The following is a 19,183-nucleotide window of genomic DNA, read 5'->3' as shown; positions in this document are numbered from 1 at the left end:
GAGAGTCTGGAGAACAAGAGAAGGTTGTAGCCTTCTGCAGATAGAAGCCTGTGTACTGGTGTAAGACTGCACCAGTACAAAAATATTGTAAAATGAAGTTTCTTATTAAAAGAAGATAGAGATGACTTGCAGCAGGTGGTTTTCACCCACATTAGGTTTCCACCTTATATCATGGTGTTCATGTGTGCTTCTTGCGTGTGATGATCTGTTCTGTTTTAGTGCACCTGCTTACTATTCATATGTTTAATGAAGTTCTGATGCACTAAATAAAGATCAACATTTAATGGATTAATTGAATCATAAGTATTCTGGATATACGCTAGTTGCATTAGACACAGTTGCGTATACACGTGGGTTCCATTAACTGAAGTAGCGTATATGTATCTAAGTATGGAAATGAAAAAGTTTTATTGTTGGAAATAATACTAATTCACCCCCCCCTCTCAGTATTATTTCCAACAATTGGTATCAGAGCAGGTCCTTTGGTAGAAGTTTGATCGCTTGAAGGAGATCCGTGGAACTATGGGAAAGAAGCTTAAGAAGAAAGCACCTAAGAAGAATAAGACATCTCAGAAGATCTATGACAGTGGTTGTATTGATTGGGGAATATGTGGAAGGAGCACATCAGATTCAGAATCACTTCATAATGAAGACGAACAAGATCTATCAGGTACAAATTTGTTATCCTCCGGTGATACATCTATTAAAGATGATGAATGTGATAGCAAAACAATTGAATTTGCACTTATGGGTGAGCAAGAAATATATCAAATAGAGGCAGAATTTAAAAGGCTTACAGACAAAATTAGATATCAACAAGATCTATTGAACACAAAGGAATGTGCTTTCAAAGAAGAAGCTACCAAACTAAAAGCTCAACTAGAGGAAGGAAACAAGGTAAGGAAGTTACTCAAGAACAAGGAAGATCAATGTCAAAAGTTGCAGGATAAAGTGACATCATTAAGAAATGAGGTCAATGAAAGGAGCACAATCATCAAGAAACTCAGAGATAGATCTAGTTATTATGAAAGACTTGAAGCTACAATCCGCTCGCTAAAGGAAGATCTTGAAGAATCAAAGAAGCAGAATAAAGGTCTACTCCAAGCTCTTGAAAAACAAGAAAACGAAGTTCTTGAATTAGCTTAGGCATCAGTTGGAAGAAGGAAGGAAAGTTGAAGAAGACATGAAGAAGCACTATCGTGAAAAGGAAGAGCATCTTCAAGTTGAGGAAAATATTCTAAATGATAAATTAGAATAAAAGGATAGGCTCTTATGATTTCAAGATAGTACTAAGATCTTGGATGATATCCTTAGTAGTCAAAGGTCTCCTGCTACCGAAACTGGTCTTGGTTTTTATGAATCCACTGAAAGTGAATCTAGCTCACAAGGAGAGGCAAGAAACTCTAATGAGAAATATGAAATGCACAACGAAGAGATGAGAAGAAAACCCCATCAACAGCGAAGGAAAGAAATTCTTCAAAGGAAATCTTTTACTCCTCCAATGCATAATGTTGAATGTTATGTATGTCATAATCTTGGACATGTTGCAGCTAGATCTAGAAGAAGAATGGTTCAAGATCATCACACAGAAAGATCATCACATTCCAGGTACTTTCAGGGATATTTTTTTTCTTGTAATATGTTTAGTCACAAAGCTGTTGATTGTTACAGGAGGAATATGAAACATATGAGATGTTATGCATGTAACAAGCTTGGACATATAGCAAAGGAATGCAAGAAGAAGGTTTGGACACCACACCAAAAGGAGAAAACATCATCACACTTGAAGATATGGAAGAAGAAGGAAGTATAGTCAGAAAGATGTGGCACAACACAATATACTCAGACACAGCACAGCACAGACATAACAGACTCAGGGGGAGCTGAAAGTGTAAAACTTTAGTGTCCTAAATCTCATACGCAAGTTTCATAAGGGGAAGTCACGTATATACGCGAGTTAGACACTGCACAGTCGCGTATATGTCAGTCTGAGGAAAAGCAGTGGGGACAAGCTCAAAAAAAGGGTCTGATATGATTCAGTGCATTATATGCTCTATTGGTTAAATAGTTACAGTATGTTGATGATGTGTGGAAATGTCTTGATACTTGTAAGATGTCTAGAAGTGTTTTGATCCTAACTTGATGATGATGATGTCTTGATACTTATTGCTGAGATATGCATGATCAGATCTAACAGTAAGCAGATGGCACAGGTTGAGGGGGAGCATATGCCTTTATAAAATGCATTGTTGGCATAATGGTTAATAGTCCTTGGTGATGATGCTTATATGGCTAAATGATATATCTTGCTATGATGTGGTTATGAGTTGTCCATGATAAAACCTCATATGATTCTTAGGGTTACATAGTTGATGTTCAGATCATATTTGTGGATTGATTCTGAGATGGTGCATATATGATGCTTACATGGTGATCTTCATAAGGATAAGGAAAAGTACAAAGCTTGAATACACAACTTCATTACTTGATGATGAGTCTCTCATATGCTGATGTCTTCATGTGCATAAAGATCATCTAATACAATTATGATGCAGGATTCCTATAGTTCTTAGTGCTCATGTGGATGAGGATTGTTGATGTTGATGATATTGACAAAAGATCTTGAGCTCAAGATACATAGTGCTGGATACATGAATGATTACTCAAAGTTGCATTGTTGGAGACATGATGATGAGTTCTTACCTATATGTTGACAGGTTGATACTTACATATCTTGATTGATGCAAATATTCCCAAGTAATGATACATGGATGATCATGTTGATAAGATGGCTATGGTGTTTTACAATGTGAATGATTTTGTGATGATGAGTTGATATCTATATGCAGACATATCTTGTCATAGGACATTTACAGATTGCTGATATGGAAATGGTTACACGAGTTTAATAAGGAGTATCCGCGTATATACACTTGTTTCTGTGGATACAGACGCGTATATGTTAATTTGAAGGAAATCAGTGGGCCAAACTCAGAATGAGAAGAGTCTGATATGGGCCTGACAGAAACCATCTGGCACAAATGGAACAGGCACAGAGGGAGAACACGATTGATGGTCTAGATGTTGTTGACAAATGCTTATAGAGCAGATCATACATTGTGTATGATGACTATCATGGTCCTATCTAGATGTTTGGTCTCATGCAAAGGTCATATCAAGACTCATGATGTAATAGTGTGTCTCTATCTATTGTATTCATTTGATGAAATCTCTTCTGGTCACATGATGTAATTTGTAACCCCTCTATGCATAAGAAGGATGATGAAATATTTTAGTCATGTATCAAGGTCATGTAATGGCCTATGTTGGTTTCCCCACTATGCCTAGGATGAATGATGTTATACTATTATTATCATGTGTAAACCTTTGGTATATCCCCACTTGGTTGGGAGATGGATGTATGTATGAGTCTTTGGTGCTAGCAAGGTCACTTATGATGTATAGAGTCATATTCTTCTTGTAGAACATCTTTTTGCAGACCTTGCTTACAGTGAGGGGGAGCATGAACAACATAGAGCAGAAACTTTAACATGTACTCAGAGGGAGCATGGTAATATTGGTACACCTTGGCATATACAAAGGGGGAGCTCACTCAGAGATTTCAGCAGGTACTCAGGGGGAGTATGGACAACGGAATGATTACCAAAGAAAGAGAATATCTTGGTCTGCCCTTTGCCCTTGATGTCAAAGGGGGAGAGTGATTTGGTGTTGTTGCCATCAAGTCCAAAGGGGGAGATTGTTGGCATTATGATGCATGTGTTGTACTTGATGACAACCCACTCATAGAAGAAAATCTCACTTAGTTATAACTAGATGAATCTTTAGAAGAGATATCATATGTGACTGAATGCATGGGATGCAGGACAGCTCAAAGGAATCAGATGATAGTTCTAAGTGTGACAAGTTACCTTTTCCATCAAGTCCAAAGGGGGAGATTGTTGGCATTATGAGACAAGTGTTGTCCTTGATGGAAAATCACACAGATGACAGATCATAGTGCAGTAGGTCAGCAACAAGGATTTGATGATCAGACTACAAGAATGAAGAGAAAATATATATATGCAGGTTCATCGTGACCGAGCCGCGTATACACACGGGTTAGATGCTACAAAGGCACATATGCATATACATGCACTTTCATGCAAGGAAAAGGGCATATATGTTGGAGAACTTACTTTTGGTCCGTGGTAGTTAGTTCTTGGTATTTGAACCTATGGTTTTGGACCATAGTATCTCATCAGATGTGTTGATCCCAAGTATTGGGTCCATGGTATTGGTTTGTTATGGTTTTGGACCATGGTATTGAGCAAGGCCTAAGACTATAAAATGAGAAGAAGATCGATGAAGGATGAGATCCAGTATGCAGGTTATGGGTTTATGATGCATTGCTTGATCTGAGCTAAGGAGGGATCTCACCAGTTGATGGAGAACAAGATCTAAGGATAGATCGGGATCCAATGGTTTGAAATGAACTATCTCTATATGGTTGATTATGTTTATTCTAGATCTGTATACTGACGCATGTAATGATCTGAACTGGATGTAACTTAAGTTTGAAATCGTTGCAAGTCATGATTGAATATTTATAGATATGTACGCGGATTGACTTTGGTGAAAGCGCGTATGTACGCGGGTTTGGTTCATTGTAGTAGCGTATACCATTTGAGATATGATATTTGAAGTTACAGGTGGTTCTGGTTGTTGATGAGTTCTGATGACAATTTAAAGGTGTCAATATTCTGCATATCCTATTTGGTTGATTGTGTTTAGCTTCAATATTGATGGATGAGAACTAATATTGGATCAGGATCATAATGACTCATATTAATGTGATCTGATGGACTAGATCTGGGTGCTAACACACATATTATCCTTGTATATGTAATAATATGGATATGTCTGAAGTCAGGAAGTGCATCAAGTTATAAGTAATAATTGATGACATATACGCTGGTTCACCTTGGTGAAGTTGCGTATACATGCTGGTTCAGCACTTCCAAGTAGTGTATGCAATCTGATGCATGATTTTGATGATACAGTTGGTTGTGAATATTGTTGCCAAGTTCAGTGTTCTGGTGACTGTGTTGTTGACAGGGTTTCAGTGTTTCAGTGATTCAGAAATTGATGATGCTAGTATTGATTGTTTTGTGCTTCAATGATATGTATGGGTCCAGTGTGAAAATTGGATGAAACGTGGCCTTTAGATTATAGTTTTGCGCTTCAGGAGTATCCAGTCTAAAAATGTATGAAATGTGGTCCCTGGAGGATGAAAGGAGATTGTAGGCTGGTGCCTACGTACTAGTACATCAGCTAGTACAAGAGAAAAGGGGGGTAGTAGCTCCCGTCCAGTAGCAGCGAGAGAACAAGTGAAGATTGGAGCATTCAATAGGTAGGCACCTACGTACTAGTAAACGGATCAGCTAGTACAAGAGCTAAGGGGGTTGTAGCTCCCATCCAGGAGAGTCTGGAGAACAAGAGAAGGTTGTAGCCTTCTGCAGGTAGAAGCCTGTGTACTGATATAAGACTGCACCAGTACAGAAATATTGTAAAATGAAGTTTCTTATTAAAAGAAGATAGAGATGACTTGTAGCAGGTGGTTTTCACCCACATTGGGTTTCCACCTTATATCATGGTGTTCATGTGTGCTTCTTGTGTGTGATGATCTGTTCTGTTTTAGTGCACCTGCTTACTGTTCATATGGTTGATGAAGTTCTGATGCACTAACTAAAGATTGACATTTAATGGATTAATTGAATCATAAGTATTCTGGATATACGCTAGTTGCATTAGACACAGTTGCGTATACACGCGGGTTCCATTAACTGAAGTAGTGTATATGTATCTAAGTATGGAAATGGAAAAGTTTTATTGATTTGATAACACTGATTCAACCCCCTCTCATTATTATTTCCAACAGTCCAGCCATTGGCTTCTTTTGTTGTCTATTTGTTAGGTTTTCACCCCCACCAAATGAAATGAAAAAGTAAAATCACGTGGTCTTCTTATGTTAAAATGGAATAATGTTGTTCGATGTGATATGAGCTCTAATGGAGACAGAGGTAAGATGAATACGGAAGTTGCGCTTTCTTTATCATCTGGTTTTGTTTGGCTTCTGTGGTGTCTCTGCGGTCGCCCTTCTTTCCACTCACACATCCGAATTGAAGTTTTCTATACCAAACAAGCTTTTGCCATGGCAGTCGACCAGTTTCTGCTTGCCTTTCTTCTCTTCTCATTTTCATTCCTACTCTTTTTCATTACAAGAAAACAAAGCAATCGGTACTCTGTGGGAATTTTTCAAGAACAGGGACAGAGTTCTGGAATGGACAGCGAATGTTCTTTCCAGAATCCCTTCCCACACATTTAGTGTTCAACGCCGCGGAGGCGTCCGAGGCATTATCACTGCGAATACCTCAAACGTGGAGCATATTCTGAGAACTAATTTTCAGAATTACCCCAAGGGAGAACGCTTCAGGTTGTGGAAAATGCAGAGGAAGGTTGCGAGCTACGAATTCAATACCAAGTCGCTTCGGAACATAGTAGTGGAGGCTGTTCAGTGGGAAATCAAGAACCGGCTCATGGTGGTCCTCAAGAATGCATGCGAAGGAAGAGAGAAGATAGACTTGCAGGACGTTCTCATGAGATTTGCATTCGACAATATCTACAAGGTTGCGTTCGGGGTCGATCCCGGCTGCCTCCACCCTTGTCTGCCCAAGTCCCAATTTGCAGAGGCTTTTAAGGATGCTACTGATATCAGCGTGGGTAGGTTTATTTCCATTGTTCCATTTCTGTGGAAAATCAAGCGAATGCTTGACATCGGTTCTAAGAAGCAGTTAAGAGAAGCGATAAATGTAGTGAACAAATTTGCCATGGACATTATTCGTTCCAGGAGAAGTGAGATCTCTGAAGGGCATGTCAGGGAAGACCTGCTTTCAAGATTCATGGCGGTAGCTCTGTCTAATTCGGAGCAATTTGAGACAGAATGCAATCAGAAAGATTCTAAGAAATCGGAATTATTCGTCAGAGATATGATGGTTAGTTTTATGATGGCAGGTAGGGATACTACTTCATCTGCCTTAACTTGGTTTTTCTGGCTGATTTCGTCTCGGCCCCATGTCCGAGAAGCCATTCGCAGAGAAATTTTGGTCGTTACAGGCAGCAGAAATTCCATACAACCCGAAGATGAATGGGTCGTCTTCGGCTTTGATGAACTGAAGGGCATGCAGTATCTCCATGTCGCGCTCTGTGAGTCAATGAGGCTGTGGCCTCCCATGCCTGTTGATTCAAAGGTTGTTGTGAAAGACGATGTATTGCCAGACGGGACTATTGTACCCAAAGGATGGTTCGTGAATTACAGTATATATTCAATGGGCAGGATGGAGAGCATTTGGGGTGAGGATTTCATGGAGTTCACACCCGAGAAATGGTTGAAAGATGGGGAATTTGTGGGGGAAAATCCTTACACATTTACTGTGTTCCAGGCAGGGCCTCGCATATGTTTGGGAAAAGAGATGGCGTTCATACAGATGAAGTCCATTGTAGCATCTGTCCTTCATAGGTTCAGTCTGGAGGTAGACACCGGATACGTTCCAAAATATGCAATGTACCTCACTTTGCGAATGAAGAATGGGCTGCCTGTGACAGTGAGAAGTCACTGCAACAGAGATAATATAACTGCATGATCTCTCCGGGCTGCATGATGTCAAGGGTCAACCAGGGACAATGTAACTGGAAGGTGCCTTGTAATAAATTCAAGCTATATGAATATTTAAATAGACAATTACAGCTTTCTAATTATTTTGGATGGTTGTGCATTTAGGGTTTAAATGACATGTCAAACTGTCAGTAAATTTCTGCCGGAGCAATGATCTGATATCATTTTGTTCTATTCTAACAGTGGATGAAAGTTGGAAAAAGAACTTAGAGAGGTTCCATTCATAAATAGACGTGTTGAATTTTACATGGTTTTGGGTTTTTTAAGTTTTCCTATTTTGGAATATGCATTTTAGAATTTTAGTTAGAAAAAATTAAAGATATTTTATAATATAGGCGTTGAATTTTACATGGTTTTTGTGTTTTTTTAAGTTTTTATTTTATTTTATTTTGGAATATGGGTTTTAGAATTTTAATTGGAAAAAAATTAAAGATATTTTATTTATGAAGAGCACTCTTGAAATTGTTGGGTCTGGAGTATGTTTTAAAATTGCTTTTATTTAATTCAGAACTCAGGAATAGGTATGGCCAAGGCCCGAAGGCATAATCGTTGAATTTTATATCATGTGTGTGTTTTTTTTAATAATTATAAGATAAAGCTTTTATAATTTTAATTTAATTATTATTAATTAGAAAATAGGAATTTAATTTCAAATAAATATTTTAAAATATGCATAATAGTATATACAAATAGACAGCAAAAGGAACCAATAACAATAAAAAAATCCTATTTATAGATTAAGAATCTCCATAGTAAGTTTTTATTTTATTTTATTTTGGAATATGGTTTTTAGAATTTTAATTGGAAAAAAATTAAAGATATTTTATTTAAGAAGAGCCTTGTTGAAATTGTTGGGTCTAGAGTATGCCTTAAAATTACTTTTGTTTAATTCAGAGCTTGTTTTCCTGGGACTCAAGGAACAGGTATGGCCAAGGCCTGAAGGCATAATTGTTGAATTTTATATAGTGTGTGTGTGTGTGTGTTTTAATAATTATGAGATAAAGTTTTTATAATTATAATTTAATTATTATTAATTATTAATTAGAAAATAGGAATTTAATTTCAAATAAATATTTTAGAATATTCAAAATAATATATAACAAAAGGAACCAATATACACCGCCCTATATACCCGAAGGTACATGGATGAGCTACGATATACTCACGTACGTGGAATGCGGTATCACACTCAGAATGTATCGCAGACAACTTAGCGACAATTGCTATGTTTTACGATGCCAGAACACGTATCTAGCCTAGAACCTCTAAATGTTTTACGTTAGGTGACAATGCTCCATTAGGTTAATTGAGAATAATTTTAAGTTGAAATTGATTAAGAATTTTCCTTTCAAGGTTCACCATGTGATGTCTTTAAAATTCCTAGAATGCAATTAATATGATAAACATTATTTTCATTCAATTTTGAACAATGAAAACCTTAACTAGTAGGGATAGAGCAATCGGATTCTTTTAATCAAAGAACAAAGAGCACATCTAATGCAATTTCCCTAAACTATTCCTATAAGCACACACGAATTTTTCAATGCACGATGCACGTTTTCTTTTCATTTCCCTTAATGTTGAGATGAACAAAAGAAAACTAATGCACATGCAATCAATTAATCTTTTTGCAAGAATGAAGACTTTATGACAGTTCCTTTTCGAAAGAAATGAAGACTTTTACGACACTTTCTTTTGAGCAAAGATTAATTGACTATAAGCTAACTTTGACAATGAATTGGTAATGATAAAGAAATCATTTAAAAAACACTAAACAATCAAGGCCAAAGTAGGGCTAGGAAAGGAAACTCAAATTGATTTCAGAGACACAATAACCATTGATCTTTCAGCAAGCAGAAACATAATGAAATTTGGAAAAAATCAAGTCAAAGGTGGGATTTTTGACCTAAGGAGGATTAGTGCAGCCCTGACTGGGAGATAGTGCGCTTCAAAGCATTGTCATCAAGCCAAGGGTGCTCTGCAACGCTCTATGTCCAGACCAAGCCTGCGCTGGTGCCAGAGAGGTCATTCAAGGGACTTTCAAGCACAATTTTTTACCATAAAACACTTCAAAAACGCTGAAATAAGATCAATGGAGGCAAGTAAAGTCTACTAGGGTGTAATAGGATGAAAATAAACTACCCAGAACGATGATCATTCCCCAGTATGGTCACAAATTTGTTATGTGGAATTTTGCATCTACGGATAAACACAACTTCCCTAGGTGGGTAGTTACACCTAAAACAACAGATTTAAAGAGTTTAACATTTTACTATAGAAGATAAATAATACAAGGGACCTACTTGTTATCTTTCGCTTCCCTTTGTCTCCTTTGAATAGCTCTCGTCACTCCTTCTCGAACTGAATCCGCTTGATAAGTACCTACAATCATAAACAGAGGACAAAAACCAATCAAAGAAAGAGATCTATCTACTATAAGCAAATGGAATCAAAAACATTTACACATATAAGCATCATACATAAAGACAAGAATATGGGAAAAGGAGTAAACAAATTTATTAAGTAGAAGGAAGAGTTACAACCAAAGAAGTCCGATCCCATGTCACTCATCCAGCTTGAGTTCCATCCTTCATAAATCCAAAAGCACAACAATCCAACAACATAACAATTCTTTCTTATGATCTCAAACCTCAAACCAACAATATCTCCTTACAAATTCTCAAAGTCCAGCCCCTGATCACTATGATGAGTGCTCAATTTATAGGGAAATGGAGGTGGTCTTGTCATAAATTGGGCATTGAATGGCTTTCCAATTTGGGAGTTAATTTCCATGGGGGAAGGGATGAGAGGATAGGAGGTTATTTGATTCATGCCCTATCTAATTTAGAGCTCATAGGACAGGATAAAAGGTGGGAATCTTCTAGAATAGTCTAGAATGTAGGAATATTCCCAGAACCCTATGAATATTTTGCTCAATCTCGCCCAACGTAGGTCAAAGTGGGCCTAGGTCTCTGTAGAGCAGGCTTGAATGGGCCTAAGTGCTCTGCAGTGCAGTTACCCCTCACCAAGGTTGTGTTGGTCCCTCAAGGAGTCATTTCAGGATATCTTCAGGCCAGGAAATTCTCAGGAATGATGGCATTCAATGTGATGACTTGTCTAAGGCATGTAGCAAAAGAATTAGGGTTTGATGAGCCCTAAAAGTATTGATCTAAATGTTGGGAGTGATGTGCCCAAATAAACCTGTAACAGGCCTCCAATCCCTATGGAAAAAAAAATCCTTCTAGCTCAGGTTAGGCATTTAGATACCCTCACAAAAACGGCACCTCCATCCCACATCAACCACATAATAATATAATAGTCATCCTCATCCATGGTCGCTAATATCTGAGCATCATAATGTCTACCATTATCAGTCTTTTGACTATCCTCCACACAGAACATGTCATCACAAAAGTGTTCCCATGTTTCAAGGTAAACCATAGAAAAATTGTGCCATATTTATGAATGAGTCTCCACCAAATACATCGATCCATAGCCACATCCATGTTTGGTTTCATTGTAAATCTCAGAGTCCACACACCCCAAGCCTCCATAGTTTCCATAAATGGATTGTGCCAAGACATCAACGCCAAACAATATAGAGTAGAGGCATGAAAACCTAATGAGAGCGAGATCCATATTTTCCTCAATGAAAGTACATTGTTGTTACTAATCAACTATTAACTATTAATTAACAACAAAATATCTAGAAATTACCAATAAATATTAAAACACACACATTATTATAACGCATTATTAATTATTATTCAATACACATTATTAATAGAGGCTAATAACAACTAAGAAATTCCATTGATAACATTCTAAATCCAAAATTATTTATATAACAACCATTTAATACTAACAAGATGAAAAACAATATAATATTAATTCAAATAAATAAATAAAATTAGTTGGCAAAACTTCACTCAACTATGGTAACAACAACTTAGTAAGTGGATAAATGTCAAAATATGAATGACATTCAGTTACATGATAACATTTACGGAAGCAACACAAAATCATTAACAATATGTGGAATTTTCTCAGTTTTAATAGCTTGAGGAGTAGGATAATTTGCAAAATCCATATTGTTACTCAACAAAATATTTCCCTATATTTTTAGATATGATGATGAAATGGGAGACTTCATGTTGAGTTGATAATCTAAATTCCATAAACTCAATTAATCATATGTATTCAAATAAAATGAATGTAAATGTTTTTCAATGAGTGAAAAAACATATAAGAATATTATACCTGAGTTCAAACTTTTGTGATTCATAATGTTTTGAGATAGTTCTTCAGTAACAATCATGCCATTAATTTTTTATGTTGTGATTATTCCCAAAGAACTATCTCAAAATAATAATATTAGTTTAATCTAATTAATAGATAAAATGATTTCCATACTAATATATAAAATATATATTTTTAGTATAAAAACAATTTTATTTCAATACAAATTATCAACATGGAAGGAATTTACAAATACACAATCTGAATTTGACACACACAATTTGCATCGAAGGAATTTACATATAGAATTGCATATGAGAAGCCCTTCCCCTATGCTAAATTTGACCAAATAAAACACCTCCTTTCTTGTGTATGACATGGACAATGACATTCCGGGATTTCACTTGCTACTCCTTCCATATTTCAGGTGTGGATGCAGTTATACATTTAAACATCGAATAACTTATAACCTGAAGTATATTTAAGATAAATAATATCAAGACTGTGAATGTAAAGTACATATTTGTAATTCTTCATATAATCTCTGCAAAACAAAACCTAATATTCCATTGTATAAGTGTTATATGCTCTACCCTTAAGCAATATATCATATATCAACAATTTATGCAATGAGAAAGCCTTTGATTCAACAAGCACAAAACCTAAAATCAATGCTCAACATACATGTTCCCATCTTAATGGATAAGAACAATCGTACTCTAACCTGCAACTATTCCCATGTAGTTAGGTCAGTTATGGGATAGTCGTTTCTCTTTTCACGGAGACAAATGCATCAAATCGCCAAGGAAGCTTAGTCCCTCCTACTTAAATGGAAATTATGCTTTCATAAAGATTGCAAATTGATATATGAAATGGAAAAAATATTTTCCAACTTTAAAGGGACAAGGAGTTGAATATATTTTGGTGCATAGTAACCACTAGTTAGTATGCACATTTACATTTTTACTCCTACATATTAAAGTGGTAAAGAACACATAAATATGGTGTGTAGTAACTTGGTAAGTATATTTATTTACATCTTGTTACTATCCATTTTTTATGCAAATACTTGCTTAATTTTTTAAATATTTTTATTTTGGTCAGTTTTCTTACAAAGCTCAACATAGAAAAAATCACTCCACAAATATATAAGATTCATCACATAAATTTGCAACTGCATCCAAAAATTATGGAAGAGACAATTATCCACATGGTGCAAACGCTACAATGAGGCCTTCAAGTTCATTGTCCAATCAAATGTTTGAAAAATAAATTTTGCAATGATATTGAAAAAAAATATATTTGTTTTCAAAGTTAAACATTATAAGTTGTATTGGTCAATTCTAAACTAATATTGGTCAATAGGAAAATTGATTTCTAGAGTCTTTCTTTGGTGGGGACTCATAAGAAAATTGTACAAGTTAAATCTATACCATTCCCCTAATAATTATTAATAATTAAATTAAAATTATAAAAATCATATTCCAAAATAAACATACTTGTTAACATAAAATATATACATATTAATAAAAGTCATTTCACTTTATAATTTAATAACATTATCATTAAAAAAATATTATTTAAATCTAAACATATTATCACACATTTATTTTGGCATAATGAACACTTTTTTCTTTCTGATAGATCATAAAATCCAACATTATATGAATTTAATATTTTTTATTTTTGTAAGCTTTCACAAAAGATTTATATTAATAAAAGGAGCTATAAAAGGAAAATAATTCTTTTAATAAAAGGAGGTATTGCAGCGAGCCCATATAGCCTTCTATACTCCAAGAACGCTGACTTGGTAGAGCATGCCTTAAACCAGGGAAAACCAGAAGAACAACATTTCTACCTAAAGAATGAGGCACTACTAAGACAAAGGACAAAAGGAACATTACACCATAACAAGTAGATATATCCATGACCACCAACCACTAATGTACATTACAAAATTCAAATGAAGTTAACAAAAGGAAAACCATGAAGAAATCCATAAGCAAACGCAGACTAAACACATCTAGAATTGGAAGACACTTAATACTTTGGAAAGTTACAAACATAAAGGAACCATCATAAACCATCCTATATAAACAAAGCCAAAATTCACGCGAAAAGAAAACACCATAATGAATCTAATATTCTTTAACATATTATATAACAACAATTAAATTTATTTTCCATCCAACTTTTAAAACATGTATTATATGGGTCTTTATACAGAGAGAAAGTCTTGTGTGATTTTCATGCCTTCCATTAATAATCTATGTTTATGTCTCTATAGATTACATTATTCCTATATATATATATATATAACAATAGTGTATTAAACTATTAAACTTTGATACTAGTAACATGAAAAATAAATTATATATAATTATATATATATATAGAAGTGTTTTACAATTAATATAATAGAGATGTTGCCGCATAGCTTTACATTTAAAAAAAAAAAAAGTAATAATAAAATAAATCGTATCGGCCATAAATAAAATCTTCAATTTCTAGTTTAATTTTAAATCAACTTTATATAGAGAGATAAAGTTATTGAAATTAAAAATATAAAAATTACTTTCTAGTATAAGATAAATATATAATTATTTCAATACTTAATATGGAGTTGACAAATGATATGTAAAACTAATATTGTTGATATTACATAATGTGAAATTTATCGATAATAACATAAAAGTTAAGAGGGGATGTGTAATTCATTTAACATGTAACATTTTAGAAAATATGAATAACAAAAATAATTTAATACATATGTATATAGAGTTAGGGAGAATATTATATGGATATATGTTTTCTAAACTATGAGAAGACATGTATTAACATTTTAATGTGGAAAGTGTCAAACATATATATATATATATAATATAAATTATCATAGTTAAAATAAAACTATCATCTATCTACCAAGAGCCTAAAAGATCCAATTTCTAGAGGTGCAAACTTTTCCTCAAGTTTTATACTAAAAAACAAGTTTGTATTTTAAGAGATTTGATCCCTCTTGGCACATGTGAATTTGAAGTTAAGATGGATATATATATATATATATATATATATATATATATCATTAATTATAGAGTTTAGGCTTCTGTGATCCATATCAAGTTTACAAAAGATTTTTCGGCGAAAATCACATGAAATATTATGGTTTGGCCGCTTTTCCTCGCCATTCATCGTTGGGTATGTCTCCTGCGCTCGATTTGGTTCGACGTAATAATGTTTATATGAATCGCAATGGTATTGATTTCGATAGGAGTAATAATAACCTTAACGATAATAATATTTGTATGAATAATAATTGATAGTTTTAACATTATTAATAATAATAATATTAATTATAATATTAATATTAATAATATGCATAATAGTAATGTTTATATGAATCGCAATGGTATTGATTTCGATAGGAGTAATAATAACCTTAACGATAATAATATGTATATGAATAATAATATTAATAGTTTTAACATTATTAATAATAATAATAATAATATTAATTATAATATTAATATTAATAATATGCATAATAGTAATAACATCGTGAATAAGAATATTAATTATGGAAGCCTCAAGGGTTAGCTCAGTCGGTCAAAGCCGGGGCCTCGCTAATGGGAGGTCACAGGGTCGAAACCCGAAAGCCCTTGGGGTTAGGTCTGTGATGGCCGAGGGGTGTGACCCCCTTCGGGTGGGGTCCACCCTAGAGACTTTCAATCCTAGACGTAGCGGACCACTGACCATGGTATCCGTGAACCAGCAGTGAGAAAAAAAAAAGAAGAATATTAATTATGATAATATTATGATTGATAATAACAATTTACTTAATAAGAATATTAATAACAATAGGACTAGTAATATTGTTAATATTAATAGGAATAGTAATTGTAATTTGAATAATAATATTAACATTGATAATAATAATTGTAATATTAATAATTTTAACAATTATGATAATCATTATGATAATAAATTCATTAATAATATTAATAATAATTTGTTGGATGATTCAGGATTTAATACTAACTTCTTTAACATAGAGAATAATAAAAATAATAGTTCTTCGTGTTCTAATAATAGGGTTATTAATCTTTCCAGTTTCTCTTTTCCCTCTTCTGTTTTTAAAGTTTTGGGTAAAGGTTTAAATTTTGCCTTAGCCCCGAAAAAGATCCCGATTGATGATATCATTTGTGACATAGAGTACAGGATCAGAGGTTTACCTGATAGGATCAAGGATACTATTAGGCAAGACTGTGCGGTTATCTTGAGAAAGGCTAAGCCCCCTAAGAGCAACCTTAGCAAGGAAGAGTCTGCAGCCCTCAGATCCTTAAACCAAAACAAGGATATCATCGTTCTGAAGGCGGACAAGGGTGGTGCTGCCGTCATCCTTAGCAAGGCTGATTACCGCAGCAAGATGTTGGATCATCTTCAAAATAGTGGTAGCTACAAAAAGCTTCCCAAGAATCCTTTAAAGAAGGTTGCTAGGAATGTGGCCCTTGCCATTAAATCCATTAGCTAAGTGAGTCCCTTGCACCATAAACTCATTGACAGCAACCCTATCACTCCCAGAATCTATGGTCTCCCCAAGATTCACAAGGATGGAGCCCCCTTAAGGCCCATTATCAATACCATTGGAGGTTCGACCTACCTTCTTGCTAAGTTCCTTGCGTTGAAGCTTAAGCCCTTGGTTGGTCGTACGGAGTCCTTCGTAAAAGACTCGGCTTCATTCACTGAGGAGCTCAAGGACATCAAGCTTGACCCTGGGGACATTCTTATTAGTTTTGATGTTGTTTCCCTGTTCACTTGCATCCCTATTAATGAGGCCATAGATGTGATCAACCGTCTTACGGATCCTGACACTGCTAAGTTAGTTGAGATCTGTCTCACTTCCACCTTTTTCTGTTTTGAGGGAGAGTTCTACGAGCAAACCTGCGGGGTTGCCATGGGCTCACCCCTCTCCCCGGTTGTTGCTAATCTTTTTATCGAAGATTTTGAGTCCAAGGCTCTAAACTCTTCCCGACTCTTGCCTAAGCTTTGGAAAAGATTTGTGGATGATACCAATGTTATCTGGTTGCATGGCCAAGAAGAATTAGATATCTTCTTCGATCATCTCAATAATCAATCCTCTGCCATTAAATTCACTAAAGAGTAGGAAGTTGATGGTTGCCTTCCATTCCTCGATATTATTATTTCTAGGAATAGTGATGGTTCCCTCGCCCACCAAGTTTTTCGGAAGAAAACCCATACTGAGCAGTATCTTCATGCCAGTTCCCACCATTTCCCGGCTCAAAAGATGGGTGTTCTCAATACCCTTGCTACTAGAGCCCTAAGAATCTCAGATAAGCAGAGCTTTGAGAAGGAGAAATCCCATCTCCTTGATGTCTTTGTCAAGAATGGTTATAGTAGATACATGGGTCTGAAGGCTTTCCTTAAAGCTTCCAAGAATTCTCTGTCTAAAAGGGAACCAAAGGAGCGGGTTCCTGGTGTCCATATTCCGTATGTTCAGGGGACTACTAATAAGATTGGAAGGATTCTCAGGAGGCATAATGTCCCTGTGACCTTTAGGCCCTTGAACACCATTCGTGCATCCCTTAGATCAGTGAAGGATCCTATCGACCCGAAAGATATGAAAGGTGTGTATTTGATCCCTTGTTCCTGTGGGACCCCCTATATTGGGGAGACTAGTCGCTCCATTAATCAAAGGATTAGTGAGCATTCAACGAACCTTAGACATAGGCGAACTAAGTCTTCCGCTTTAGCTGAGCATGCTGAGAAAACCAATCATCATGTCTGTATTGAGGAGGCTAGTGTTATTGCTAAGGTTGCGCACTTCCATCATCGGAAATTTAAGAAAGCGCTTGAGATTGAAAGGAGGCCTAACAATCTCAACAGAGAAGATGGTTGGAAGATCAGTAGGTGTTGGGTCTCGGCACTCCTTTCTTAGTCATTTTTCCGCCTCCTTTATTTATTTATTTTTATTTATTTATTTTTATTTTATTTGTATTTGTATTTTATTTATTTATTTATTTTATTATTATTATTATTATTTATTATTTTATTTATTTATCTATTTTATTTTTATTTTTATTTTTATTATTTTTAGTTGTTTTAATTTATTTATTATTATTATTATTATTATTATTATTATTATTATTATTTAATTTAGTTTATCTTTATTTATTTATTATTTATTTTTATTTTTATTGTTATTTATTTATTATTTTTATTATTATTATTTTCATTATTTTATTTTATTTATTTAGTTATTTTTATTTATTTATTTTATTTTTATTTTTATTTATTTTATTTTTATTTATTATTATTATTTTTATTATTATTTTTATTTTATTTTTATTTATTTATTTATTTTTATTTTTATTTATTTATTTATTTTTATTGTTATTTTTATTATTATTATTATTTATTTATTTATTTATTATTATTTTATTATTTTTATTATTTAGTTATTTTTATTCACATTTAACTCGTATTCACATTTAATTTACTCATAGAACTGGTCCTTTGCAACTAATTTCCTTTTAAAGAATAATTAACCTATAATTTTTAACTATTTATTAATAAACTATTATCACTAATTTAAATTATTTTTATCTCCTGTTTATTATTAAAAATGTTTTGATCCCGGTCTATTAGTCAATATTAGTGGTTGGTCAAACTAGCCATTGGAGGCTCTGCTCGGTCTATTTAACATGCTAAGCTGGATCTGTTTCTTCAACTTGTCCTGACGATGAACCACACTGGTTGGTTCGAAACGCGTCGACAAATGATATTTCATGTGATTTTCACCGAAAAATATTTTGTAAACAAGAAATATCATACTCTTAATCTAAATTAAATTTATACAAAGAATAACTCTTTTACAATTTTCATACCTTCCATTAATAATCTATGCTTATGTTTCCACATGGAATACATTATTCCTTTGTAACTGTCGCTATCTCTCTCACACACATATATATAATTTAAAAATATAAAATGTATTATAATAATCATATATAATTATATTAATGATAATTTTTCCCCCAATGAGAGTGGGAAAACGGATGGCCAACTGGCCTCAGGGTTTTCCCCTCGAGGCACGCGACAAATAGCTCCAAGAAAATAAGTGATTAAAGAGACAGTATGTCTATTGTCTGAACTATCCAAAAGTGTTCACAGGTGATATAATGATGTGCAGGCTTA

General features: G+C 34.2%; 1 pseudogene; it reads left to right on the top strand.

Moving 5' to 3' along the window:
* The first annotated feature begins 6,211 nt into the window (after window positions 1-6,211).
* LOC149263887 (cytochrome P450 94A2 pseudogene) lies at window positions 6,212-7,720 on the top strand (annotated as a pseudogene).
* The last annotated feature ends 11,463 nt before the right edge of the window (window positions 7,721-19,183 follow it).

The sequence above is a fragment of the Pinus tabuliformis genome, chromosome 6, assembly GCF_031772625.1.
Source record: "Pinus tabuliformis cultivar Carrire ecotype Pingquan chromosome 6, CPIR1, whole genome shotgun sequence".
Classification (NCBI taxonomy): Eukaryota; Viridiplantae; Streptophyta; class Pinopsida; order Pinales; family Pinaceae; genus Pinus; species Pinus tabuliformis.
The sequence above is the reverse complement of the archived record's forward strand: the minus strand, read 5'-3'. Positions and strand labels throughout refer to the sequence as shown.